This window comes from Myotis daubentonii, chromosome 9, assembly GCF_963259705.1.
Source record: "Myotis daubentonii chromosome 9, mMyoDau2.1, whole genome shotgun sequence".
Lineage (NCBI taxonomy): Eukaryota > Metazoa > Chordata > Mammalia > Chiroptera > Vespertilionidae > Myotis > Myotis daubentonii.
Window position 1 is genome coordinate 42,125,150 of NC_081848.1, and position 27,270 is coordinate 42,152,419.

The 27,270-nt window shown below is 42.6% G+C and overlaps 1 protein-coding gene across 4 annotated transcripts in view; it reads left to right on the forward strand.

Moving 5' to 3' along the window:
• Window positions 1–27,270, forward strand: part of FAM168A (family with sequence similarity 168 member A) — a 178,148-nt gene that overhangs the window by 91,010 nt on the left and 59,868 nt on the right. The gene's annotated exons all lie outside the window — the stretch shown is intronic.

The window sequence follows — 27,270 nt, forward strand, 5'->3', positions numbered from 1 at the left end:
TTTAATATATTTTATTGATTTTTTTACAGAGAGGAAGGGAGAGAGAGAGTTAGAAACATTGATGAGAGAGAAACATCGATCAGCTTCCTCTTGCACATCTCCTACTGGGGATGTGCCCGCAACCCAGGTACATGCCCTTGACCGGAATCGAACCTGGGACCTTTCAGCCCGCAAGCCGACGCTCTATCCACTGAGCCAAACCGGTTTCGGCTATTTTGACATTCTTGAGCAGATCTCTACATTTGCTTCTTTATGAGCATCTCTTAACACTTTGTAATTATAGGATGTATTAGTCTGTCTTACCTGCCCTTCATCTCTCCTCCTCTAGAACAGCGGTCGTTAACCGGTGGTCTTTGGACCACTGGTGGTCCGTGAGGTCTGAAAGGTTGGTGACCGCTGCTCTAGAGTATAAACTCTGAGGACAGGTCCAGTGGCTGAGTGGTTCATTATGGCAGTCTCAGTGCCTAACACAAATGTCTAGAGCAGGGGTGGGCAAACTTTTTGACTCGAGGGCCACAATGGGTTCTTAAACTGGACCGGAGGGCCAGAACAAAAGCATGGATGGAGTGTTTGTGTGAACTAATATAAATTCAAAGTAATCATCATTACATAAAAGGGTACGGTCTTTTTTTTTTTTTTTTTTTTTTTTAGTTTTATTCATTTTAAATGGGCCGGATCCGGGGGCCGTAGTTTGCCCACGGCTGGTCTAGAGCCTAACATTTAGTAGGAATTAATAATAAGTATTTGTTGAAAGCTTGAAAGAATGAAGGATCCTTCTCTTTAGGGAGTATCTCAGAGAACCAGGCAAAAGATGAATGGCCCATTTTGGTTTAGCTTTGGAAGTTACACAGCATAACCTTTCAGGTGATCTGGGTTCTAGACTACCTGCATGAAGGGTGAGGGTGTAGAGATGGGATGGGAAGAGATTGTTTACTTCCTTCCTTCCTTCCTTCCTTCCTTCCTTCCTTCCTTCCTTCCTTCCTTCCTGCCTTCCTGCCTTCCTGCCTTCCTGCCTTCCTGCCTTCCTGCCTTCCTGCCTTCCTGCCTTCCTGCCTTCCTCCTCACATGAGGATATTTTTCCATTGATTTTTAGACAGTGGAAGGGACGGGGAGAGACACAGTGAGAGAAACACATCCAATGTGTCCACACATTCAACAACTCAGGTTACACGCCTTTGGCTGGAATCGAACCTGGGGCCCTTCAGTCCACAAGCCTGAGCTGGGCTTTATCTACTGAGCCAAACCTGCTAGAGCCTTGTTTTAAAAATAAAATGCTGACTCACTGACTGACCTTGAAGGTGCCTTACACCAAGCGTATAAAGGAGTTATGCAGCCCGCCAGTTGCGAGTTTGACATGCTTGCCTTACACTCTAAATTTTCTGTGATCACATGCTCTTGCCTCTGCTAAGTACCCAGAGCAATCTGTATTTTTAAATTGATTTTAGAGAGGGAAGGAAGGTGGCAGGGAAGGAGGGAGAGAGGAACACTGATGTGAGAGAGATAAATCAATCGGTTGTTTCCTATATGCACCCCAACCAGGGATCAAACCCAAAACCTAGGTATGTCCCCTGACAAGGAAATAAACTTGCAACCTTTTTGGTGTACAGGATGATGCTCCAACCAACTGAGCCACACAACTGGGCTTAATGTGGGCTTTTAAAAGAAAGTTTCCTGAAATTGGGAGTCTTGAGCTGGGCCTGAAAGATGGTTAGGATTTGAATTTATAGGGATGACACAAGGTTTGTGGAAAAATGTTGAGCACACACTTCTCTTCCTCTTTAAACAAGGTAGAAAAGCCAAGCACTTGTTCAATTTGTCTAGAGCATTGTTGAGGCGAAGTGGAGTGTTGGAGAGTAGAGGTTGTGAATAGTTTTAAAAAGCCTAGAATTCTAGATTTGAGGATTTAACCCCTAGAGTGCCGGGGAGCGCGATCGCGCTCCTCCTGTCTTTCGCCAAGAGTGCCAGGAGCACTATCGCGCTCCTCCTGCAGTGTCACTATTAGATGCTAGTAGTTCACTCTTTATTGACAGATGGCACCTAAGTGCAGATTACTTATGATGCCGAATGTTTGTAGTTCTAAAATTGACCACTGGCATTTATCTGCCTAATTTTTTACAGGTACTATGATTTTATGAAGTTTACTCAGATTTTGTAGCCCTAAAGCTTCAAAATGGCATCCAGTTCTAAGTCTGCTTTTATTAGTGATGATGATATTGCTAAATATGTCAATTTTGCTGTGAAGATGACGATTTTGTGGAAGATATTGGAGAAGGGTGTCCCTCTATTTTAACATTATATGTTTTGTTCAAATATTTTTTCTACTAGTATTTTATAATACAGTCAGCAAACAATATATGTCAAAGATGAAAACAAATGTAGTAAAGGTTTCCTTAAGTTTTTGAATATGTAACTTCATTTACTTGCGATTCATAATTTTTTTCCTAAACTGCTGTAAAATCAGCAAAAATGCCTTGGCAATTTTAGCATAGTTCCTAGGAGATTGGTTGACATTTTTCAGGTATACAGATTATAATGTATTAAAGAGTAATTATATCACAGTGACTGTGCACATATTGGCTTATTCAACACAGGCTCACGAAATAGTTCTTATTGGTGATCATGCTACACTGGCTTTTTTCTTGTGTCCTTTTTATCTCCTCTGCTGCCTTTATGTTTTGGCTGTACCTTCTGTCATCCTGCCGAGCAAGGCATAGACCCAGAGACACACTGTGTTCTAGGAGTACCGGAGAAAATAACCCCCAAACCCAACCAGCTGCCTCCATTTAAACTGGCCTTCTTGGCAATTATTCCTTCCTTCCTAGGCATTCTGCAGGACTCAAAGGACATGGCTGTTTTGCCCCAATTTGGTAGAAACCCCCCAGGCCTCATTTCTCCTATCAGCTGTAAGGGCATAGATTGCATTTTCACTCCTGCTTTACGCAGTATTAAAGATATTTGGAAGGAGGCCAGAAATGCAAAAGACAGAGCTATAAGGAATTATATTTAGAAAAATATCGCTTAAGACAACTGTCTTTGGACACGTTTTTTTCCTCATTTTTATTAATTTGCTTCATAGAATGTCAAAGAAAATGCCAATATGAGTAATAGCAATAAGCATTCCAAACATTTCATAGCACTTTAAATTTTAGAGCCTCCTCCCCCACTTATATAACACATTTTCATAAACAACCTGGAGATGATGCTTGCTATGAATGGTTATTTTTTATTGAGTACTTATTATATGTCCAACACTAAGTGCTTTACATATATTTTTTCATTTAACTTTTATATCAGTTGTAAAAGTTGTATTATCATCATTTGGAACAGAGGAAGACACTAAGACCTGAAGAAATTAATTAAGGTGCCCAAGATCACACAGTTAATATGTGATGGAGCTGTGATTTCAATCCAAACAATGGTTTCTGGCTCCATGGCTGGTTTTGTTAATGTTTGTACTTGACTGGCTCTCTGTGAGATATGGCAATGTATGTTTACTTACAGATGAGTAAGCTGATTAGAGAGGCCATAACTTGCCAGTTATAACATGGCACATAAATGACTGATATAGAAGGTGAATTTTGATCATTTGATTTAGAATCTGTGTCCCAGCTGGTTTTTATTCATTTTTATTTTAACTGTCTTCTTTTTATATTCTAATTTTATATTACTTCACATTCTTTTGAATTAGTCTTGAATTATAAATAAATTATAATAAATCTTACTGGAGATGCAAAGAAAAATAAGATCTTGGATGTATTCTCAAGGAACTAATGGTTGATTGGGTGTAACAAAAAAGCATGCATAGAATTAGAGATGCCATCATATACTAATGGGGGAAAGTCCTAAATGAGTAGATTAGGCTATGAGTGATTTAAAGAAGGGGAAATAAGTGTGAGCTATGATTTAATAGGGAGAAGTTTCTTTGGGGGAGGGGTTGTTAAACAGCTACACTAATAACAGACAAATATGTAAATGGACCGTACCTCTGCGATGCCACACAGCTAATCAGGAGGGAATATGCAAATTAGCAAGATGAAGATGGCAGTGGCCAAGGAGCCAGCCGGAGTGGGCAGGAGGCTTGGCTTGCCCCCGGTGATGGAGGAAGCCAAGCTTCCTGCCCGCCTGGGCCAGCGCCGAAGACCCTTAGCCCCTTACCCAGGCTGGCCACGTCCCCCATGGGGTCAGGGTCCCCGCTGGGGGGTGTGGTGAGCCTGCAAACAGCCATCAGCCCCTCACCCAGGCTGGCCAGGCACCCCAGTGGTTACCCCCACCCTGAAGGGAGTGTGACCAGCCTGAAAACAGCCCTCAGCCCCTCACCCAGGCTGGCCACGCCCCCCCCCCCAGTGAGGACCCTCACCCCAATGGGGCATGGCCGGCCTGCAAACCACCACAGGCCCCTCGCCCAGGCCACCCTGCCCCTCAAGGAAACCTCCACCTTGATCCAGGACACCCTTCACAGCAAACCAGCTGGCCCCCACCCATGCACCAGGCCTCTATCTATACTAATAAAAGGGTAATATGCTAATTAGACTGGAAGACCTTCCAGGAGACCTTCTGGACATTCTTCTGGACAAAGCTATGGTGGCGGGGCCAAGGTAGAGGCGGTTAGGGGCCAAGAGGGCAGGACAGTTTTGGGTGATCAGGCCGGTGGGGTGGGGCATTGGGGGTGATCAGGCCGGCCAGAGGATGGGCAGTTGGGGGCAAGCAGGCCAGCAGGGGGGGAAGTTGGGGGCGAGCATGCCAGCAGGGGGGGCAGTTGGGGGCGAGCAGGCCGACAGGCAGAGTGCTTAGGGACAATCAGGCAGGCAGGCAAGTGAGAGGTTAGGAGCCAGCAGTCCTGGATTGTGAGAGGGATGTCTGACTGCCGGCAGTCAGACATCCCCCAAGGGGTCCCAGATTGGAGAGGGTGCAGGCCAGGCTGAGGGACAACCCCCCTCCCCCCCCCCGCCGCCAGTGCATGAATTTTGTGCACTGGGCCACTAGTAGTATATAATAAAAGATCTGCAACCCTCTTAAGTATGATTAGAAAAAATTAATAAAACTACAGAATTTTGAGCCAAGTTTTTTATAAATAGAAACACAATTCTGAAATATTTATATATGAATAGGAAAAGCAATATATGTATGTGACACCTTCATGGATTTGTCATTTAGTATGTTTGTGTTTTCAATGCCTAATTTATATAAATGTTAATTGAGTGAATTTTTTGGTCAAAGTCTGCAGTTGCAGGGGTACTGTGTCATTATCCTATATAATAAAAGGCTAATATGCAAATCGACCAAACGGCGGAATGACCATTTGGTATGACGTGCAGTGACCACCAGGGGGCAGGTGCTCAATGTAGGAGCTGCCCCCTGGTGGTCAGTGTACTCCCTCAGGGGGAGCGCCTCTTGGCCAGAAGCCCTGAGCTGGGCTCATGGCTGGTGAGCGCAGCAGCGGTGGTGGGAGCCTCTCTCGCCTCCGCAGCAGCGCTAAGGATGTCCAACTGCCGAACTGCAAGAGGGCGCAGGCCGGGCTGAGAGACTCCCCCAACCCCGAGTGCATGAATTTCATGTACTGGGCCTCTAGTTATAATGTGCTATAAAGGGCTAACGATAGAACCTTTAAATAATATCTAATCTAGCTGCTGCTTCTAACTGATGAGTGAAGTAGGGCCCAGAGAGCGGAAGCAACATTTCTAATAAGTTGTAGGGGAGGACTACTTCTCCTGGCAACACTAGCTATTATTCTGGAATGAATTGCTAATGTTTTCACAGAGATTTTATGAGCACAAGTAAAACATACAGAGAAAACATTATTGAAAGTATTTTGAATCACTGAGTTTTTTACTGATAAAGTAAGCCTATGGAAGTTTGTTTTTTCTCTCCTTATTTCTATAGATCTCGTGCACCAGGTTTACATTAGAAAGGTTCAATAAGTTGAACCTAATTTTTGATCATAGCTTTCCCACAGTGCACATCTAGCAGAGCTTTTTCCCCCTCAGAGGCCTGGTTGGAAACAGTGGCCTTTATTTCTGATGTATAATTTACCTCTCCTTCCTGGTGTTTGAGCCTTGTTGGTCTTGATAAATGCCTGTTTTCTGTGCACAGCCTGCAGTTAACATGAGGGTCCTGGTGTGCAGCTACTTGGGAAGCATTGGGTGAAAATGCCTGTGAGAGTGGGCAGGGTGGGTTATTGCCAGTGCCTTTAACTCCTTTGCTTAACCCAGTGGTTGGCAAACTCATTAGTCAACAGAGCCAAATATCAACAGTACAACGATTGAAATTTCTTTTGCGAGCCAAATTTTTTAAACTTAAACTATATAGGTAGGTACATTGTTATTAACTTAATTAAGGTACTCTTAAGGCTTAGGAAGAGCCACACTCAAGGGGCCAAAGAGCCACATGTGGCTCGAAAGCCGCAGTTTGCCGACCACAGGCTTAACCTATTAATCCAGACATCTTGTCTAGTCATAATGAATCTATAAATCTCAATGCCAGAAGAGGAAACTGTTGTAAAAAGAATCTGTTGGTCTTGTTTCACTACAGAAAGGAATGGAGGTTGCCTGGCCGGTGTGATTCAGTGGTTGGGCATCGACCTGTGAACCAGGAGGTCATGGTTCGATTCCCAGTCAGGGCACATGCCTGCTTTGCAGGCTTGATACCCTGTGGGGAGCATGCAGGAGGCAGCTGATAAATGATTCTCTCTCATCATTGATGTTTCTCTCTCTCTCCCTTTCTCTCTTTAAAAATCAATAAAAAAAATACATATTAAAAGAAAAAAAGAAGAAAGAAATGGAGATCAAACACAGTCCAGTAGTGAAGGAATTGGAGTCAACAGTCCTGGAGTTGACTCTAGTAGACTCTCATTTGTAAGTCATGTGACCTTGGACAGGTTCCTTGTCTGAACCTCAGCTATCCCATCTATAAAATGTGTTAGTAATACCAAGTACCTCACGGGGATTAAATTTCCCCCAGATATATGTGTGGTTTGTTCCTTTTCATCCTCTTTGAGGTATTTTCTCGGGTGTCATCTTTTTATTGAGGCTTTCCCTGACTGTCTTCTCAGAATTCTAATTCTTATATGGCATTCCGTATTCCCTTACCCTGATTTATTTTTCTGCCATACCACTAATTGGCCATATTTTTTGCTGTTTGTTAATTGTCTTACTCCTACTCACAATAATAACAAAATACAATAATAATAGTAACAGGTAGTTCTTTTATGTTGGGCACTGTTCTGAGCACTTTGCATATGTTAACTAATTTAATCCTTATAGAAATGCTATTAAGTGGTATTATTATTATGATTCCCATTTTATAGATTTTAAAAATTGAGGCATAGAGAGGTTAAGTGATTTTCAAAGAACACTAAGAGGTTAGCATTGGGGCCAGAATCTCAACCTAAGCTCTCTGACTCGAGTCCTTGCTTTTAATCACTATACTGTATTGCCTCATTAGAACATAAGCTTTTTGAGGAAAGGGTTGTTTGTCTTTTTTTGTTCACTATTGTTTTGTCAATACCTACAGTTGTACCTGGCACATAGTAAGCAATGAATATTTGTTACATGAATGAATGTATAACATGTGAGAATGAATTGATACATGTGAGAAAAAAGTTAAATGGAGTTGCTTTGAGTTTTTTACCTTGGCCTCTCTTTATTATCTAGGTTCCTAACTATTGCTATAGTCCTGTGCTATTCAATACAGTAGCCAGTAGCCACATTTCAGGTGCTCAGTAGCCACATGTGGCTAACAGCTACTGTATTAGACAGCACAGATGTAGAACATTTTTTATATATACTTTAAAAATTTTTTAATTACAGTTAACATATATTATTGTATTAGTTTCAGTTGTACAACACAATGATTAGACATTTATATAACTGACAAAGTGATTAGTCTAGTACTCATCTGACACTATACATAGTTATTATAATACTAGTGGCCCGGTTCACGAAATTCATGCGGAATTCATGCGGGGGGGGGGGGGGGGTCCCTCAGCCCAGTCTTCACCCTCTCCAATTGGGGACCCCTTGAAGAATGTCCCACAGGGATTGAGCCTAAACTGGCAGTCGGACATCCCTCTCGCAATCTGGGACCGCTGGTTCCTAACCGCTTACCTGCCTGCTTGCCTGATTGCTCCTAACTGCCTCTGCCTGCCTGCCTGATTGCCACTAACCCCTCTGCCTGCCTGATCGTCCCTAACTGCTCTCCCCTGCCAGCCTGATCACGCCTAACTGCCTCTGCCTGCCTGATTGCCCCCAGCTGCTCTCCCCTTCAGGCCTGATTGAAAATCGAACACCAGCAACCTTTTGGTGCACTAGATGATGCCCAACCAACTGAGCCACATCAGCTGGCCCCATGACTATTTTTATAACTGCCAATTGGTACTTCTTAATCACATCACCTTTTTCACCCATCCCCCCCAACCCCATCTGGCAGCCATTAACTTCTCTGTATCTATGAGTTTATTTCTGTTTTGTTTGTTTGTTTATTTTGTTGTTTAGATTCCCCATGTAAGTGAAATCACGTGGTATTTTCTTTTTCTGACTTATTACACTTAGTATAATACCCTCTTGGTCCATTTATTTGTCACAAATGGCAAGATTTCATTATTTTTTATGGATGAGTAATATTCCATTGTATATATGTACCACATCTTCTTTACCCATTGATCTATTGATGGACACTTAGGTTGCTTCTATATCTTGGCTATTATAAATAATACTGGAGGCCCGGTGCACAAAAATTTGTGCACTCGGGAGGCATCCCTCAATCCAGCCTGCCCCCTCTAACAGTCTGGAAGCCCTCACAGGATGTCCTACTGATGGCCCTATGGGGAGTGGGCCTAAGCCGCAGTCTGGCCTCCCTTTGTGGAAGGCAACTGGCCGATCAGGTATAGAGATACTTTCTGAAGGCAGCACAGACTCCTTCCTTATTTCTTTCCTCTGAGGTTGGAGAATAGGGGACTAAAAGGTGGAGACAGAACTGTGGCCGGGCCTGGGGCTCTTGTAGGCAGCAGAAAGAAGGAGAGGGCTGGGGAAAGTCTAGACACGGTTTTCTTCAATTGTCCTCCCTTCCTCCGGGCCCCTCGCTCTGTTCTTTCCTTGTCATGGTGGACGCTTGGGCCTTGGACTGACAGGAGCCCAGCGATGGTGGAGTTCAGCCCCCTCACTTCTCAGCTGAACATATAACCGCCTCACATTCCAAGTGGAGCTGTTTTCAAGTGGCTAAAGTGCTGGCAATTCATGCCTCCCGGCCTTTCCCCTCTTGGGTTTCCTCCTTGGGTCAGTTGCAAGCTTCACCGAGACAATGAAACAACTCTGCCCTGGTACTTCTGCACCAGCCCCCTGCCCAGCACTGTGTTCTCGGGCCTGGGGTGGGGGTGAGGGACCTGGAGCTGCTGCCTGAAGGCAGCCCTCGCTGTCTTGGAATCGCAGAGGGATGCGGGGTGCCAAATTCTGTCTCTATCTCGGGCGGGCGGGGCTTCAGGCAAGGCAATTGGCATCGCTTGCCTTCACCTGAGCCCCCACCTACACCCGGGTCGCACACAGGAGTGGGCCCTGTGTCTCTGGCGGGCGGGCAGGGCTAAGGCAAAGGCAAACGATGCCAATTGCCTCGCCTGAGCCCCCACCTGCCCCCAGGTCGCACACGGGACGCCTGCCACCCCGGGTCACAGATAGCAGGCCCGGATGGCGGCAGGGCAGGTGGGATGGCGCTGTCCCACCCCACCACCCCGGGTGGCAAATAGCAGGCCCGGATGGCAGCGGGGCAGGCAGGATGGTGCTGTCCCGCCCTGCCTGCAGTATGCCAAATTAGCCACCATCTTTGTTGGCGGTTAATTTGCATATCGTGCTGATTAGCCCGTGGGAGGCGTAGTGAAGGTACGGTCGATTACCATGTTTGTCTATTATTAGGATTGCAGTGAACATAGGGGTGCATATATCTTTTTGAATTGGTATTTTGGTTTTCTTTGGATAAATACCCAGAAGTGGAATTACTGGATCATATGATAGTTCTATTTTTAATTTTTTGAGGAACCTCCATACTGTTTTCCATAGTGGCTGCACCAATTTATAATCTCAACAGTGCATGAGGGTTCCCTTTTTTCCACATCCTCACCAGCACTTGTTTGTTGATTTTTTGATGATAGCCATTCTGACAGGTGTGAGATTCTATCTTATTGAAGTTTAATTTGCATTTCTCTGATGTTAAGTATCTTTTCATGTCTGTTGGCCATCTGTATGTCCTCTTTGGAAAAGTGTCTATTGAGGTGCTTTACCCATTTTATAAAAGCTCTTTCTAATAGTTTTGTTGTGAAGGGAAGGAAGGAAAGGAGAGAAGTGGGTTTGTAGCTGGCATGTTAGATGGAATAAAGAAAAAGAATTTGTTCCTTGGCTGGATGGTTCATTTGGTGGAAGCGTCCCATATGCCAGAAGATTGTGGGTTTGGTTCCCAGTCAGAGCACATATGTGGGTTGCAGATTCGATCCCTGGTTGGGGCACCTGTGGGAGGCAACCAGTTGATATTTCCTCTCTCTTTTCCTCTCTCTCTCTAAAAAAAAAAAAAAGGAAGAAAGAAAAGAAATATTTTGTTTATTTACTTATTTGACTAGACAAGTAGTAGTGTATGTTAACAGGAATAGTCCTGAAGAAAAGGAAAATTCAGATAATGTGGGAGAAAGAGGGGGGAAATGACCAGAGCAATGCCCTTCATTTGGTGGGAGGTGGAATCTTGTGTATCAGTGGAGGATTGGATGTGGACTGTTGTCCATGGTAATAGGAGAGAAGTTAGAGTATATGTGCATGGATGCAGTTTGGTAGGTAAATATGGTGGGATTTTGTGGAAATTCTCTTCTGGATGATTAATTTTATTTAGACAAATAGGCAAAGTCACTAGGTGTGAGAGTAGGATTACGAGCAGAGAAAGCATGAGATAGTTTAGGAAAGTAAATCACCTTGGCAAATCCGGAATGATTGTCAGGTTGCATTTAGAACCCACTTGAAAATAGTGATCATGAGTTTAAAGTTTAATTTTAGTAAATATAGTTATATATGTTTTCTTCCTTCCAAGACCTGTGCCAATGTAGGCAGAGATTAGATGGTGAATTGGATTTTACCAGAGCTGTGGTTTAATCAATCCAATACAAGTATAGAGGGCCAAGAGAGTGTTTATAAAAATTGACCAAGGAATTTAAACTAGCCAGGATTAGGAAGGGAAGATAAGATGAGGATGATGGAAATGAAATGTAGATAGGATCAGTAGATTGAATGTCCTAATAGGCTGGAAGATTGTTAGAGTTGGGGTACTACAGTATTGTGTACTGGAAAGATAAGAGATAGTGGTTGGAGAATGAGATATTTGGAATTGAGGTTACAGAAGATTGGCAGTTATTGGTAATGGCAAGGTCAAGTGTATATCCATGGGAATGAGAAACTGAGGTAGGATGGAAATCAAGATCAACAGAGGAGAGGAGGTCAGGTAACTATTAGGGCAATATGTTTACCTATTATTTGTATAGTTGAAGTTGCCAAGAATTATGCCAAGAATGGTGTTGGAGTTTGTTAGGAACCACAATCTTTAAAGCATAAGAAGGAGTGATTTGGGGGAAGTAAATGGTTACAAGGAAGGATGATGGGGTGATCTAAAATATGATGATATCAGATTCAAAGCTGGATGTTTGTATGCAGGTAGGTTTGGAAGCAACAATGGGGTACAAGTAGTAGTAGAAAATGAAAGAAATCCAGCCCCAATTTGAGAAGGTTGCAGAGGAAACATTTTACTTAGAGCAAGAAGGTGGTGAGAGAAAAGGGACATTCACAGAAGAGGTTGAAGATACAAATAGTCCTCAAGGAGTGTTTTTTAAAAACCAGAGCTACAAAGTACTGTGTAATGATATTGAATGCTTTGTGAGGATTACAAGAGTTTAGAGGAAAGAGTTCATCAGAGGCAAGACTGTTCAGTTCCTCCATTGGCAAAATGGGAATAATAAATAGTACCTACTTTATAGGGTCGTTGTGAAAAGTAAAGGAAGTAACATATATAAAGTTCTAAGAAAAATGCCTGGCTCATAGTAAGCATTCCATAAATGTTAGGCAATAATAATATTCAAGGAAGATATCCTGGAGAAGGGGTGAATGGAGTTATGTTCTCTAGACCTGGGGCTCTACTGTAGCACATGGGTGTCTTTATTTGACTCTATGCATTTTCCTTCTCTGTTAACTCCAAGGTCCTTAAGGGCATGTATATATCTTTTTTTCCATCCTTTTTTAAAGAAAATCTTTCTTGTTGAAAGTATTACATACATCCCTCTTTCCCCCCATGTATATATCTTTATATTGTGATGCTAGTACTGGGCCTGGTATAAAAGAAAATTCAGTGAGGGTGGAAGGAAGGAAGGAAGGAAGGGAGGGAGGGAGGGAGGGAGGGAGGGAGGGAAGGAAGGAAGGAAGGAAGGAAGGAAGGAAGGAAGGAAGGAAGGAAGGAAGGAAGGAAGGAAGGAAGGAAGGAAGGAATAGGTAAGGCTCTAAAGACATGTTCTGGGAGCCCTCCTTGGCTCTGAATTGCATCTGACCGTGTATTCTACTATTATGTTATTTTTCATCCATGTTTCATTATTCCGTACTGCCTTTATACCCTTTCTGGACTGCTTCTGCTAACCTCTAAGCAAATAAACATAATGGTTGGTGGGTAGTTCGTTCACAGCAGTCTTCATCTCTCAGATTAATCTTTCCAGATGTTCATTGGACATCTTTGCCTCTGCTTGTTAAAAAATGAAGGCCATTTTCAATGCTTAATCTTGAAACCATTTACTTTTTTTTTCCTTTCTGAAACCTTTTTTTTTCTCTTTTCCCTAATCAAGCCCTGCATATAGAGATTCTACATCCTATCAGTTCTGACTCCAAAATATTTTCTATATTTTTTTCTTCTTTTCTATTTCAGCTCTTCCTTTCTATTTCAGACCTTCTGTTTCTCTTCTACAGTCCATTCTACATCTTCCCATGAAATATTCTAAAACACAGACATGACTGTCACTTTGTTGCTTCATTCTTTCATGGCTTTCTATTTATCTTCACAGCAGTTCTTTAGATTAAATGATAGTATTCCCATTTTATAGATGAGGAGATCATTGCTTTTCTATGGCAGACAGTCTCAAGAGTCTTACTCTTATTGAGGGTCTCTAATTACCCTTCTAGAACCCCAGACGTGAGGAGGTGATATTCCAAAGTCCCGGATGTCCCTATGGACATTGTAAGTATGGGACATTGAAAATCACATGTGATGAGGATGTTTCCCCAGATGAAATAATGATAAGGTCATCATTTGTTAAGTGTGTAATCTGCTCTTGCAAAACATACATTGTCTCATTTAGTACTTCCAACAATCTAGGATATGGTTACCACTAGTATTTCCACAATACAGCAAAGGGAACTGAAATTAAGTATGCTATCCAAGGCCTCACAGCTGCTGTGACCCAAAAAAACCTATGTTCTTAATTATTATACGAAGTTGCTAGGCAGTAGTACTTTGCATATGTTGCTTCTACAAGAAAGGGGATGATGATTTTTTAAAAAAAACATATTCTGATTTCAGAGAGGAAGGGAGAGGGAGGAAGAGATAGAAATATCAGTGATAAGAGAGAATCATCGATCGGCTGCCTCTTGCACACCCCCCACTGGGGATCGAGCCCTTAACCTGGGCATGTGCCCCCAGCCAGAATCGAACCCAGGACCCTTCAGTCTGCAGGCCAATGCTCTATCCACTGAGCCAAACCAGCTAGAGCGGGATGATGATTTTGTGTGCTATAAACTTGATGTTGAGAATTTCCAATCTGGTGGACTTCTGGGTTTGCTTCAGAGAACTAACATTCTAGTAGACCACTTTGATTCAATGGATCCTTCAATAAATACCTACATTACTTTATATTCCCTTAGTAGTCTATGTCCCATGACAGATAGATTTAAAATGCCAATCAAGACTAATGACCAGCAGAAGGGAGAGGAGTTTTACTGGGACTGCATTGTCATACAGCTAATTTGTTCATTTATCTATCTTTCCATATAATTGTTCATCTGTCCGTCCAGAGAATAGTATCAAGGTGATTCAATGGAAAGTTTGCAGTCTAAAGTCAGGCCCTGTTTTTTGTTTAGGGCCTTGTTTGTGATCCTGACTTGCCATGTATTTCTACGGTAGTCCTTTCCCTTCTCTGTGCCTCAGTTTTCTCTTCTAAACAAAAATAAATAAAGCTGTTGGATGTCATGACCATAGACCCCTTCCAATTAGCTCTTTGCAGCTAGATGTGATAAGTAATATCGCAGTTGTACTTTGGAAAAGGAGCACTAGTATTTTTATACTGTATCACAGGCCTTATGTAAGAATTTAAAATTTTACAAAGTAAGCTTATATATTTGCATTGCAAATCTAGCCTTTTATAAGCAACCATTGAAGAGGGACTGTGAGGATTGGTGAGTTATAGTCTTTCTAGAAATGCTGGATCACTATTTTTTGTAACTTGGGCTGTTATGGCAAGTCTGCCTGCAGCAATCCATTTCCAGCAAAGTATAACTTTGCTTCAGAGATGTGCTAATTTCAGGTCATTGTATTGTGTGATTATGAAATTGATATGCAATCAATTTATTCAGCAAATATTTTCCAAGCACATAACTGTGTTCCTGACTTCAAGACAAATCTTTCTTCTCCGTGGGCTTTACAGTTGGAAGTGTGAAAGATGAGTAGGAATTATCCGACCTAGAGATAGGGGAGATGAGGAATAATCCCCGAATGATAGAAAAAGTGGTATTTTAGGCAGAGAGAACAACGTGTGTAAAGACTTAGAGGCAAGAGAGTATTCAGGGGAATTTAAAGAAGATCAAATAGCTAGATTATAAATTATGACGGCAGGAAAATGCTATTTTGAAATTACAGCCATTTTAGGTAATTGCATCTGGATTGTGAAACAGCATGATGTCATGGAAAGGACACTAGACTTCAGATCTGAAGTTGTAGATTTTAGTCCCTGGCTTTCCACTAACTATAAGACCTTGAACAATTTATATAACTTCTCTGATTATGCTTCCTTATCTGCAAAATAGTAATTGTTGTCTCTTGCACCATCCTTACAAACTATAAAAGTATTACATTATGAAAGCTTCTGCCAAGCAAAATGACATCCTCTCTCTGTTTCAAGCACTTTATTTTAATATAGCACCTTCCTTTTAGTCAGACGTACACATAGCTGTTTCCTCACTAAAAAATAAGTTCTCTAAGGGCAGAGAAATGACACATAGTAAGTGTCAAGTACTTGTGAGGTTTAATGAATACAGATGCTCCTCGACTTATAATAGGGTTATGCAGAAATCTAATGTGCAGTCTGATTACAAATGGCAGACAGTATAAAGAAGCACACATTTATAAAAACTGGGCTTCATTGCATATTATACTGATAGAATTAAGGAGGGAAACCCCACTGAAATGGAGTTCTCTTTATTTTGTTTGGTAAGAAAAAGTTAATGTGATACTAAGCTGTTGAGTTCCAATAAAGTGTTTCCTTTATTTACCCATTAATTAATTCAACCACTCAACAAATGTTTATTGAACACCCAGCTTTATACCATGCCCTTTAAATTCTAGAAATGCAGTGATGAATAAAAGATACGGTCCCTTCACCTCATAGTGCTTAAAATGTAGCAGAAAGAAAAGAATCGGGCAAGCAAATTATAGCTGCAATGAGTATTTACTACAGAAAAGTTCAGAGAGCTCCTTGATCATAAAATGGCCTATAGCGATGCCCAATCTGGCCTCTGAGGTCCTTCATAAGAGCTGAGTGGACATAATTAAGAAGTGGGACAGGGTGATAATTACTGTCATGTTTTCCCTCAGAGTCTATGTTCCAGCCTTTCTATACTCCATATTCTCTGAATGTGCCTTGCTTTCTCATGGTACAATTTCACGAATGGCCTTTCCTTCCCCTTCTCCCTCAAAACAGATCAAATGACACATGCTTTTGAAATCCTCTGTATCGCTCCCCCTCCCAGTTACATAGGATTAGGTTCAGCTGTATATAACAGAAATTTAAAATAACAGTATTTAAAAATATAGAGATAGGTAGACCAGAGCTCAAATGATTGCTTCACAAAATCAAGGGCCCCTTCCACCATCCTTAGTTTGAGACTTCCATTCTCAAGGTCATTTCATGAAAAAGAAGGCTAATCTTTAATCATTATGTCCTAGTACTAGATACCAGAAAAGAGTAAGAGGAGAAGGAAGGGCACCACCCCAGCTAACACTGTTCTCTTTAAGCTGCTCTTAAGCAGAAGTCCTACACCATATTTCAGTTATATCTTATTAAACAGAAATAATCACATAGCCATATCTAACTGCGAGAGGTTGAGAAATGGAATCCTGTAACTCAGTGGTCGCCAATCTTTCGGACCTCACGGACCACCAGTGGTCAGAGAACTACAGGTTGGCTTTAACTAAACATATTGCCACCTAGTGGCAGTCATAACACCCCCCCCCCCCCCCCGCCCCCTCAACCTGACCTTTAGTTGTCTTTCTTTAAATTCTAGCAGTCAGCATAATAACAGTACTATATTGCTCCTAAATGTAAGTTTCTATATCTGTTTTCTCAAACACCCCAGGAACAGACATTGTGTCCTGCTATCTCTGAATCTGTAACACTTTATTTTATTATTATTTTAAAAAAATACATTTTATTAATTTTTTACAGAGAAGAAGGGAGAGGGATAGAGAGTTAGAAACATCGATGAGAAAGAAACATTGATCAGCTGCCTCCTGCACACCCCCTACTGGGGATGTGCCCGGAACCAAGGTATATGCCCTTGACCAGAATTGAACCTGGGACCCTTCAGTCCACAGGCCGACGGTCTATCCACTGAGGCAAACCAGTTAGGGCTGAATCGGTAACACTTTAGAGAGAGCATAGCACGGAAGGTATCAGTTCATGTGTATGAATGAGAGTATTAATGAAATGACTTAATTCCTTTTAACTCATAAAAAATTTGTAACTAGCCCTGACCGGTTTGGCTCAGTGGATAGAGCATTGGCCTGTGATTGAAGGGTCCCAGGTTTGATTCTGGTCAAGGGCATGTACCTTGATTGGTGGCACATCCCCAGTGAGGTGTGCAGGAGACAGCTGATTGATGTTTGTAACTCACTATCCCTCTCCCTTCCTGTCTGTAAAAAAATCAATAAAATATATTTTTTAAAAATGTGTAACTACTTAACTGAATCACAAGTTTATATTTTAACAGCTTTTTGGACATAATTTACATATGATAAAATTTACTCTTTTAAGTATGCAATTTAATGATTTTTTTGTTGTTGTTAATCTTCACCCGAGGATATTTTCTCATTGATTTTTAGAGAAAGTAGAAGGGAGGAGAGTGATAAACATTGATGTGAGAGAGACACATTGATTGGTTGCCTCCTGCATGCACCCAGAGCAGGCCAAGGATTGAGCCTGCAACTGAGTACATGCCCTTGATTGGAATCGAACCTGGGACCCTTCAGTCTATGGGCCTGAACCGGCTAGGTGCATCCACTTAGCCAAACCGGCTAGGCCTACACTTCAGTGATTTTTTTAATGAATTTACAGTGTTGTGCAACTGTCACTAAAATCCAGTTTTTATTACCCTAAAGAAATCTCTTGTCCCCATCTGCTGTCCATCTCCATTCCTCCTCCAAGTCCTACATGATCAAATATCTACTGTTTGCCTCTATAGGTTTGCATTTTCTGAACATTTCATATAAAACTAGAGGCCCAGTGCTTGAAATTCATGCGCGGGTAGGGTCCTTAGGCCTGGCCGGAGCCTTCCTTTCCCTGACTGCCAGCTGCCAGCCAGGGCCTTCCTTCCCCTGCTGCTGGCTGCTGCCCAGGACCTTTCTTCCCCTGGCCACTGGCTGCCACCCAGGGCCTTCCTTTCCCTGGCTGCCGGCTGCCAGCTGCTGGTTGGGGCCTTCATTCGTTTCGTACCACCCCCTGGTGGTCAGCACATGTCATAGTGAGTTGTCGAACTCCCAGTCAGTCAAACTCCCAAGGGGACAATTTGCATATTAGCCTTTTATGATATAGGACTACAGGCCCGGTGCAGGAATTCATGCACCAGTGGGGTCCCTTGGCCTGGCCCTCAGGATCGGGCCAAAACCGGCTCTCCGACATCCCCCGAGGGGTTCTGGATTGCTAGCAGTTGAGCGGCCTTAGCATATCATTAGCATATTATGCTTTGATTGGTTGAACGGCCGACTGGATGACCAGACACTTAGCATATTAGGCTTTTATTATATAGGATAGTACCATACAAAATGTGGTCTTTTGCTTTGACTTCTTTCACTTACCATAATATTTTTCAAATTAACTTACGTTGTAACATGTATCAGTGGTTTTTTGCTGGCATTGTTGATATATTTATAAAGTCTTAAAAGTTATTTTTTTAGTGATTAAATATGTCTTGATTTATTACAAATTATGTATTTATTACAATCTACTTCACATACTGTCTACTTCAGATGCAAGCTAATTTTCTTTCAGTAAGTTCTAGAAACTTCGTTTTAGTGTAACTCCATTCTCCTTGACTTTGGGCTTTTGTTTTTATAGAAATTAAATTTTTATCTATTATATGACCATCTAAGCTTTTCAAAAAAAGTTTTAATCTTCACCTTGAGGACATGCTTATTGATTTTAGAGAGAGGAAAAGGGAGAGAAAGAGGAAAAAAGAAAGAGAGAAAGAGAGAGAGAGAGAGAGGGAGAGAGAGAGACCTGACCAGGGATTGAACCCGAAACCTAGGTATATGCCCTGACTGGAAATTGACCCTGCAACCTTTTCGTGTATGGGATGACACTCCAACCAACTGAGCCACACTGGGGAGAGCAACCATATAAAGTTACTGTTTTATAGTTGTGTTTTAAGTCTGTTAAGAGAAAAAAAGAGAAAAATATTTATACTATCCTATATAATAAAGAGGTAATATGCAAGTTGACCATCATTCCAACACACAAGATGGCTGCCCCATGTGGACACAAGATGGCCGGCAGGGGAGGGCAGTTGGGAGGGACCAGGCCTGCAGGGGAGGGCAGTTGGGGGCAATGAGGCAGCCAGGCAGGCGAGCGGTTGGGAGGCAGCAACCCTGGATTGTGAGAGGGATGTCTGACTGCCCATTTAGGCCCGATCCCTAGAGGGGTCCCAGATTGGAGAGGGTGCAGGCTGGGCGGAGGGACACCACCACCCCACCCCGGCGTGCACAAATTTCATCCACTGGGCCTCTAGTCTTTTATATTTACCTCTGTAATCACCTTTCTGATGCTCTTTCTTTTCCTTTTATGTCGATTTGAATTACTCTCCAGTACCATTTCCTTTCAGCCAACTTTAATAATTTTGAAAGGCAGCAATGAATTATCTCAGTCATTATTTATATGGGAATGTCTTTGTTTTTATCTTTAATTTTAAACAATAGTTTTTATTAGAGTTATAAATTTTGGTTGACAGGTTTTCTTCCTTCAACATGTTTTCTGTATCATTCCACTGCCTCTAGCCTCCGTTATTTCTGATGAGAGGTGAGCTGTTAATTTTAATCTTATTGTTATTCCTTTTATCTGATAAGTTGTTTTTTTATTTTTGAAAATTTCTCTTTGGCTTTCAAGAGTTTTTACTATGATGTTTATAGATGTGATCTTTTTGTATTTAGCCAACTTGGAGTTCATTGTCTGTCTTGAGTGTGTAGTTTAATGTTTGTTTGTTTGTTTAATCAAACTGGGGAAGCTTTTAGCCATTATGTCTTCAAATATTTTTTTCTGCCCATTTCTTTTTTTCCTCTCTCTGGAACTCCCATTAATGTATATTGGTTTGCTTATAGGTCTTTGACTTTTTTTTCCTTTTTGTTTTTCAGATTGCATAACCTATATAGATCTGGCTTCACATTTGATGATTCTTTCTTCTGCCAGCTCAAAAATGTTGTTGAGTCCCTCTTGAATGTTTTATTTCAGAATACAATTTTTCCATTTGTTTTTTTATTTTTATAATTTCTAATTATTGATAGTCTTTATTTGATAAGTCATTGCCATCATACTTGCCTGTAATTCTTTAAATCTGGTTTCCTTTAGTTCTTTGTAACATTATTTATAACTAGGGGCCCGGTGCACGAAATTCATGCACTGGGTGTGTGGTGGTGGGGAGTGTCCCTCAGCCCAGCCTGCCCCCTCTCACGTACTGGGAGCCCTCAGGCGTTGACCCTCATCACCCTCCAATTGCAGGATCGGCCCCTTGCCCAGGCCTGACGCCTCTGACAGAGGTGTCAGGCCTGGGCAGGGGACCCTCATTTCCCCCCATCACTGGTTCTGCCCCCAGCCCAGGCCTGATGCCTCTGGCCCAGGCGTCAGGCCTGGGCAGGGGACCCCCAGACCCCTCCGATGCTGGCTCTGCCCCTTGCCCAGGCCTGATGCCTCGGCCAGAGGCGTAGACCCCCATCACCCTCCAATTGCCTGATCAGCCCCTTGCCCAGGCCTGATGCCTCCGCCAGAAGTGTCAGGCTTGGACAGGGGACCCCCATCTCCCCCTGATCACTGGCTCTGACCCCCGCCCAGGCCTGAGGCCTCTGGCCCAGGAATCATGCCTGGGCAGGGGACCCCCATCTCCCTCTGATCGCTTGCTCCACCCCCCGCCCAAGCCTGACGCCTCTGACCCAGGCTTCAGGCCTGGGCAAGGGGACCATCATACCCCTCCAATCCCCGGCTCCACCCCCGACCCAGGCCTGATGCCTCTGGCCCAGGCATCAGGCCTGGGCAGGGGACCCCCAGCCCCCCGCCCAGGCCTGATGCCTCGGCCAGAGGAGTTGACCTTCATCACCCTCCGATCACCAATCACCGGATCGGCCCCTTGACCAGGCCTGAGGCCTCCGGCAGAGGTGTCAGGCCTGGGCAGGGGACCCCCAGCTCCCCGCGGTTGTAGGCTCTGCCCCTGCCCAGGCCTAACGCCTCTGGCCAAGGCATTAGGCCTGGGCAGGGGACTCCCAGCTCCCCGCGATCTCCCGCTCTGCCCCTGCCCAGGCCTAACACCTCTGGCCTAGGCGTCCGGCCCGGGCAGCGGGGACCCGCAGCTGCAGCGGCCCCGCGATCCTGGGCTCCGCTTTAGGCCCAGGCAAGGGACCCCTAGCTCCCGGGACTGCCAGCTTCGACCGTGCTCAGCTCCCATCGCTGGCTCCACCCCTACTTCCTGCTATCACTGGCCAGGGCGGCAAAGGCGCCTGATTCTCCGATCATGGCTGGGGGGCAGGGCAAAGGCGGCCCCAGGGCTACCTTTGCCCTGCCCCCCAGCTCTTAGCTCCCCCCTGGGTTTCCGATCACTGTCAGTGGCAGGGGGCTTCTTCCTGCTTTCCCTTTCACCTCCCTGCATTGTGCCTGCATATGCAAATTAGCCGCCATCTTTGTTGGCAGTTAACTGCCATCTCAGTTGGCAGTTAATTTGCATATAGCCCTGATTAGCCAATGAAAAGGGTAGCGCCGTACGCCAATTACCATTTTTCTCTTTTATTAGTGTAGATAGGTGCTTTGAAATATTTGTCTGCTGATTCTGACATCTGGGCCTCCTTAGAGACAATATCTATAGTCTCCTCTCCATCTCCCTGCTAAATGGGTCACACTTTGCTGTCACTTTGCATATGACATGAAAACTACATATTTTAAGTAATAGAATGTAGTTGATTCGGATTCTTCTCCCACTGGCAGGGGTGGGCTGTTGCTGCCTTTTTTGCTTATTTAGTGACTTGCTTAGACTATTCTATAATGTCTGTCTCCTCTGCAGTGTATGACTGCTCTTGTCTCTGATCTTTTTTTTAAAAAAAAACAACCATGCACATTTATAAAATTATTTAACATGCAAGTAGTTTATTCTGGTCATATTTTAAATTATTATTTTAATTTTAAAACTTGCCTTTCTAAAGGCCACTCTTGGGTAAACCTAGATTAGTGATTGACTTAAACCCTAGGCCAGGAAATCTTCCACTCTCTGCTGATAGGTCTGTCTGTCCTATAGGGAATGCATTCAAAGTTCAGACAATTTACAGTTCTTCACCTGCCTTTACTTTCAGTATGCTCAAGGCCTTACATTAACATCGGCTTATTAGTCGATAGCTAGGACCCTCTCAAGTTTCTTGTTAGCAGTGTCTAGCCTTATAGACCACTAGGTCTTATTAAGACCTGTTATAGCTGTTTTGTTCCCAGAACTCCTTTTTTAAAAATATGTTTTCATTAATTTTTAGAGAAAGAGGAAGGGAGAGGAAGAGGGAGATGTTAACATCCATGAGAGAGAAACATCAATCTGCTGCCTCCTATATGGCCCCCACCAGGGATCAAGCCCGCAACCCCAGTATGTGCCATGACCTAGGAATCAAATCGGAGACCTCTTGGTGCATGGGTCAACACTCAACCACTGAGCAATACCCGCTAGGCTCTGAACTCTCTCTTAAGTCTTTCTGACTTATCTGCAGGTCTTTTGCCTGCCCGAACTAGTATTATGACTATAGGTTAGCTTCAGTAGTGGCCTTCGTGGATTATTTACTATTGTTCCTCAGATTGTCCCTCTATTGTTTTTGACAACTATTTTGGGCAATCCAGAGCAGATTTTTTATGCCTGGCTTGAAATAACCTCAACCCACTCTGACTGCACTGTTCTCTTGGCCTGGCCTGGCCTGGCCTGATGGAATTACCCTTAGGAAACCAGGAGTTGGGGGAAATGGGCAGCCCCAGGCTAAAATTCCACAGATTTTCACTGTTCTTAATATTCTTCAGTAACTTTCCTTGAATAAACATTTTTCAATGTGATATATGCTTTTAGCTAGTTTTCAGAGATCTGAAATGCTTGTGGGGTTTTTTGTTTGTTTGTGTTTTACAATTTATTGTTGCTTTTTGGGGAGAGGGTTTACTAAGCAGTTTAGGTGTTCCAGAAGTTCTATGACCTTTTATTATTTTTGGCCTTGTTACTGTTATTTAACCTTTAAAATTCCCAGCTAGACCATAACCTTCTTTGGGCAGACACTATCTTTCTCTTTTTTCTACAGTATCCATCCCAATACACATTAAACCTTTGAGCTTTAATTTCTTCATCTGTCAAATGAAATTACTAACCTTTGCATCACTTACTTCAAAGGATCAGGTTTGGCCCTGGCCAGTTTGTCTCAGTGGATAGAGTGTTGGCCTGCGGACTGAAGGGTCCAGGTTTGATTCCGGTCAAGGGCATGTACCTTGGTTGGGGGCACATCCCCGGGGGTGGGGGGTGCAGGAGGCAGCTAGTCGATGTTTCTCTCTCTCTCATCGATATTTCTAACTCTCTATCCCTCTCCCTTCTTCTCTGTAAAAAATCAATAATATATATATATATATATATATATATATATATATATATATATATATTTTTTTTTTTAAAGGATCAGGTTTGAAATAGTGTTAGAATCTCATTGTAAACTATAAGCACTTTGTGAATGGTAAATTTTTTTGGAAAAGCTTTAAAATAGCTTGCAAATTACAACACTAATTTTAAATACCGCAACCTGTTGTGCATATGATATTTCTAAGTATCATTTGATGTCATTTTATGCTCATAGATTTTGCTATTGACTTTAAAGAAATAGTTCAGGTGTTTTTGAAGGCAGCAGGCAGGCCACTTGCAGAACAATCTGAGAATGAAAGCCAGCTAGCTCCATCTGGAAGGAAGTATTGAGTATCTCTGACTGTTTTCCTTTTTACACGTCATACCATCATCGTCTGGCCCACCACTGCTTGTTTTGTCCAAGATGAGCTATCATGGGAGGCTTCTTTGGACACTTTAAGCCACCATTATCTTTCATCTGGATTATTTCAATAGCATTCTCACTGTTTTCCCAGCTCTTGCCTTTCTGCCATCTGATGTCAGTTCAACAAAGTAATCTTAAAATGAAGTGAAAATAAAAACAAAAGAGAAAAACGCCAGCACCGGTTTGGCTCAGTGGATAGAGCGTCGGCCTGCGGACTGAAGGGTCCCGGGTTCGATTCCGGTCAAGGGCATGTACCTTGGTTGCGGGCACATCCCCAGTGGGGGGTGTGCAGGAGGCGGCTGATCGATATTTCTCTCTCATTGATGTTTCTGACTCTCTATTCCTCTCCCCTCCTCTCTGTAAAAAATCAATAAAATATATTTTTTAAAAAAAATAAAAGAAAAAGAAAAAAACAAACAAATATACAAATACACATTTAAAAATGAAGGCAAATCCTGTCACTCTTCTGCTCAAAACAATAAAAATTCCAAAGTCCTTATATTGGCTTACAAGGGCCTGCATGATTTGGCCCTCGTTACCTATCTGACCTCACTGCCTACTCTTTTCTCTTTTGTTCACTGCACTCCAGCTAAACTGGCCTCCATGCTATATTTCACATTCACACATGCTTCCACTTCAGAGCACATTTGCATTTGCTTTTTTCTCTCCTTGGACAGTTTGCTTTCAGAGACCTGCATGGCTTGCTCTTTCAACTTATTCAGGTCGTTGCTTAAATGACACTTTCTCAAACCATCTTATTTAATATTGTATCCCCTCCCCTTGTATTTTTTCCACCCTCAGAGATTTCTCTATAGTATTTATTGCCATCTGTTATCCCAATATATTTTACTTTTTAAAGTATTTTTTCCTTCTCCCCCCCCCCCACCCAACTAGAATGTAAACAGGCATTTTTCTTGTACTTGTTCACTGCTGTATCTTAATTTCTTTGTCAAGCTTATGTGAGATAAATGGCATTTGGGAAAAAAGTCTCAGGAAGTCAAACTGTTGGGATGTCAAAACTCCTTAGGAACATAAATACATAGATTCTTGAGCCCCATCCAGATAGAGCATAGAGGATCCTCACACCATGTGAAGGAGTGTGGATTTTATTCCCAAGGCTTTTGAGGAGAGTAATGCTGTTATCCAACCTATGTTTTAATAAAGAATAGCAAGGATGAATTAGAGTGGTTTGGAATGGGGGGAAAAAGACCTTGAGACTGTTGTAATAGTTCAGACAAAAGATGATGAAACTTGACCTAGTGGGCAGTAGCAGGAAGAAAGGTAGGGTTGTCAGGATTTGGTGATTGACTGGGTATGAGAGAAGGGGAGGAATTGAGAACGACTTTCAGGGTTTTGGCTCAGGTGCTAGGTGGATGGATTGTCAGTAACTCTGAGACAGGCAATATAGGGTGGGAGAATGGGCTTGGAGAAAGATGGTGAGCTTACTTTTGGACATGGTGAGTTTGAATTGCTTATGTTGTTCAGGAAGAAATGTTCAGGAAATAGGTGTGTGTGTAGGTGAGTATTGTATTAAATGACTTTGAGAAAGATGTGGATTTGGAAGTTACTAGGTTTCATGTATCATGAACTAATCTAGACAATCACTACTTTCTGTCTCTATACATTTGTCTATTTTGGACACTTCATATAAATGGATCACATGATATGTGGCCTTTTGTGACTGGCTTCTTTCACTTAATATAATGTTTTTAAGGTTCATCATGTTGTAGCATGTATCAATACTTCATTCCTTTTTATTGCCAAATTCTTCATTTTATGGATATACCACATGTCGTTTATCCATTCATCTGTTGTACATTTGATTGTTTCCACCTTTTGACTATCATGAATAATTCTGCTATGAACATTTGTGTGGACATACATGTTCATTTTTCTTTGGTATATACCTAAGAGTGGCATTGCTGGATCATATGGTAACCATATTTGAGGAAGTCAGACTTTTTTCCAAAGTGCCTTTATTATTTTACATTCCCACAAGCATTGTCTAAGGATTCCAATTTCTTCACATCCTTGCCAACTCTTTTTTTTGTTATCTCTCTGTGTGTTTTTATAATAGCCATCCTAGTGTATGTAAAGTGGTATCTCATTATGGGTTTAAATTTTTAAAAAAATTATTGATTGATTTGAGAGAGAGAGAGAAAGGAAGGGGTTGAAAAAGAGAGAGATCGATCTGTTGTTCTGCTTATTTATGCACTAGAGGCCCAGTGCACGAATTTGTGCATGGGTGGGGTCCGGCTGGCCCTGCCCCCTGGTTGAACTCCCAGTTGAACTTCCAGTCGAACGGACAAATTGCATATTAGGCTTTGATTATATAGGATTTCTTGGTTGCTTCTTGTATGTGCCCTGACCAGGAATTGAACCTGCAATCTTGGCATATCAGGATGATGCTCTAACCAACTGAGCTATCCAGCCAGGGCCTCATGGTTTTGATTTGTATTTTTTCATGTGCTTATTGGCCATTTATATAACTTCATTGAAGAAATGTATGTTCAGTCCTGGCTAAGTAGCTCAGTTGATTAGAGCATCATCTCAGTATGCAAAGGTTATGGGTTTGATCCCCAATCAGAGCACATAGAGGAAACAACCAATGTATAAAGAGGTGGAACAACAAACTGATGTTTCTCTCTCCCTTCCTCATTCTCTTTCAAATCAACAAAATAAAGTAAAAATAAAGTGTTTTAAAAAGTGTTTGCTTGCTTCCATTTCTTTCATTTGTGACATGTTTCTTTGTCTTCGCATTTTGACTGCTTCCCTGTGTTTGTTTCTGTGTATTAGGTAGAGCTGAAATTCTTAGTGGCCTTGTGTAGAAGGTGTCCTGTAGGGCCCAGTGGCTAAGCCTCCCCAGTCACCTGAGCTGGGCACTCTAGGTATGGGCTGTGTGCAAAGTCTGGTTGTAATTGAGCCTTGATTGCTATTGGCCTCACTAGGAGGAGTTGATCTCCAGGCCAATTGGCTGTGAGGACCAGCTGCGACTACAGTGGAAGAGCTGCTCTGTAGGAGACACCCCTATGGATCAGGACTTGCTTCAGTGGGGTTTTGGTGCTCACTGAGTCTGCCTGTTGTGTATGTTGCTCTCTACTAAGCCAAACTGACTAGGGCCGTGATCGGCAAACTGTGGCTCGTGAGCCACATGCGGCTTTTTGGCCCCTTGAGTGTGGCTCTTCCACAAAATACCACGTGCGGGTGCACGTATGGTGCGATTGAAACTTCGTGGCCCATGCGCAGAAGTTGGTTTTTGGGCCTGGGTGAGTCTGTTTTGAAGAAGTGTTGATATTTGGCTCTGTTGACTAATGAGTTTGCCGACCACTGGACTAGGGCTTAGTTGTAATTGATGTGATTGTGGTTCCTCTCAGGTTATTTGCCCTTTTATTATTGAGGTAAGAGTTCTTTATATATATTTTAGTTGCAAATCTCTTATTATATATATATGATCTACAAAAATATTCATTTTGTGAGTGGTCTTTT